The 2945-nt window shown below is 34.8% G+C and overlaps 1 pseudogene; it reads left to right on the plus strand.

Moving 5' to 3' along the window:
• The first annotated feature begins 844 nt into the window (after positions 1-844).
• LOC101572871 lies at positions 845-1310 on the plus strand (annotated as a pseudogene).
• The last annotated feature ends 1635 nt before the right edge of the window (positions 1311-2945 follow it).

Below are 2945 nucleotides of genomic sequence, written 5' to 3' on the forward strand. Positions count from 1 at the left end.
AATGTGCCCCACAGTATTAGAGAAAACATTCCTAAAATTTATTTGGAACCAAAAAAAGTCTAGAATAGAAGAGGGAATCCTGGGCAACAAAGGCAAGGCAGAAGGCATTACAATCCTTGATTTGAAATTATACACCAATGACACTGTGATAATATCACTATAGTACTGTCAAAAGAACAGACCTGAGGAGCAATGAAACATATTAGAAGATGCAAATACAACTGCAAGCACACTCAGCCACCTTGTCTTTACAAAGGTCCCAAACATGTTCACTGAAAGAAAGATAGGCTAAAGAGCCTAAATAAACAAATGGCGCTGGTAATATTGGCTCACTGATGCTAAAAACTAAAACAAGAGCCAAGTATATCACCCTACACTAAACTAAATTCAAAATGGAGTAAAGATCTGAACATTAAAACAGAAACACTAAATTTAATGGAAGATAAATTAGGTGGAAATATTAAAGACTTAGGGGGAGGAAGAGAGTTCATGAATAAAAGCCAAACTACATGGGAAACAGTTCAAAGAATCAACAACTGGGATTTCATCATGTTGGAAAGTTTCTTCATGTCAAAAGAAATCAACAATAGAGTAAAAAGACAACTCACAAATTAGGAAAAAATATTAACCAACAATCATGCAGACAAAATACTTCTACCAAGAATACGTAAACAACTACACAAACAAACAAACAAACAAACAAACAAACAAAAAACCAAGCCCTCAAAATTAAAGTCCCAACCCAAAAATGGGTATCTGAGATGAATGCACACCTCTCAGAGCAAGAAATAAAAATGATGAAGACAGGGGAAGGGCTGCACAAGGGAGCTGTGCACTCAGGGCCATGGTTGCTACCCTGGAGCCTGGTGAGCCCAGTGAGCCCAGGACAGTGAAGACTCCAGCATCCAACTGCAAGGAAGTGGCTGCTTGAAGACAGGTCTGCCTCATTGGTGCACTCCAATCAGCAGAACAGTCACCCCATGGATCTTCAGGGATGGGATTTAGCTCAGTGACACAGCACTTGCCTGCCCTTTAAGCTCCTAGGAATTTTAGATATTGAAAACATTCCACTTGTATGGGATTCAATATTGTATGGTTCATTAGGATCTGTCATGGCTGGATTCAGATACTTTTTTTTATCTAGCAGAATAAGAACATCATGTGATGTTGGTATAGGAAGGTTTATCATAGTGACTTTAGGATGATGGTTCCATTTCAGGTATGGTTATGCAAAGGAAAGAATTGCTAGAAAAGGAATGAAAAACAAGATTCTTTATGAATGCACCCACCTTGATCCTGAAAGAAAATAAACCAACAGCAGCAAATGAGCAACTTCAATACAAAAAAAAACAGAACTTCTTGAAGTCAGTGTGAACAATGCTGGGATCAACTACACAGAGTATTTTATACATACAATCAGAGAGCCCTCAACTGAGTAAATAAAGTATGTGTAAACTGTTAAAAAAAAAAGAAAGAAAGAGAAAGAAGAGAAATACAAATGGCAAATAAATACATGAAAATAATGTTCCATAGCAATTGTCATTTGAGAAATGCAAATTAAAACAGCATAGCGATATCATCTCATGCCCAAAAGAATGTTATAAAGTAATACGATAAAGTAATCAACTAATAACAATTGCTGGAGAGGCTGTGAGGAAAAAGGAGCTCTTGTTGTCTTCCCTGTTGTTGGGAATGTAGACTGGTACAATAACTATGGAAATCTGTGTGCAGCCTCCTAAAAAAAGCTAGGATGGGCAGCCCCATTCTATGCATCTATTCCCCTTGTGGGTGTTTTTCCAAAAGAGCTGAAAACATCACACCACATTGATATATATGTAACTATGTTTAGAGCAGCTCTATTTGTCAGATTCAAACCTTGGAATTGCTAAAATTTGTCATAGGCAAATCTTTCAATATGGATAAAAACGTGATATTTTTATACAATGGAGCATTGCTGAGTTATAAAGATAAACGTGATGACTTTATTGGAAAATATATGTAACTAGAGGATATACTCATAAGTGAAATAAATCAGAACCACATAATTAAATATCATATTATCTTCCTAGTGTAAGAAACTGAAAGAATAAATAAAATCTGAAAGGTATAATAGATATAGTAAAACAGAGATAATCTAAACATAAGGAATAAATAATGAAGATGAGGAAAAAGACAAAAGATAAGAAAAAAAGGAAACAGAAAAAATCATGGAAGTATATACACACAATAGCTGAGATGATTGTAGTGCAAATTTCTATCAGTTTTTGAAGGTAGCAGTTAAAGTTTTCACTTTAAATAACTCTAATCTGAGCAACTACATCAAAGACAGCAAAGTGTAATACTGTAATACAAAAATATGGTTAAAAACCCCTCATCTTGTTCTAAATGTATAACATTTCTAATGGCTTATCAATTATTATTATACTCTTTAAAATAAGTGAAAACTAAAACTTAAAAAAGAGAAGGAAATTAAGATTTACTGAAAGCAAACTTTAATGTTTAATTATTTGACCAATCTTTCATACCTGTATCTGTTAATCTGAGCAACAGATTTGACAATAAGAGTATATAATCAAATAACTATTGCTAATTTTCTATTTTTGTTTGAAAATTCTGTACCATATGTATTGTTTTATGTTATTCTGTTTCTGTCTGTGTTTTTGGTTTTGGTTTTAGTCTTTGAAATTATTCTTTTAGTATACATAAAATAACATTGAGAGTACAGTGAAAGATGATAATGCCTTTTTTTAAAAATGAAATAAAAAGTAGAGAACCATTAACTAGTGAGGGAAAAGGCACATAACATTAAATATATTTTGTTAAAGATGCTTTATAAGACTTATAGGGAGTTTCCTGCTACCCTGCGCCGGCGGGACCAGTCCCAGCCCAGGCGCAGAGTGGGCCGGACCCTCTCCCAGCCCCTTGGGCCACCCCCCCACCACTCC

Source organism: Octodon degus, unplaced genomic scaffold (genome assembly GCF_000260255.1).
Source record: "Octodon degus isolate 3935 unplaced genomic scaffold, OctDeg1.0 scaffold00145, whole genome shotgun sequence".
Classification (NCBI taxonomy): domain Eukaryota; kingdom Metazoa; phylum Chordata; class Mammalia; order Rodentia; family Octodontidae; genus Octodon; species Octodon degus.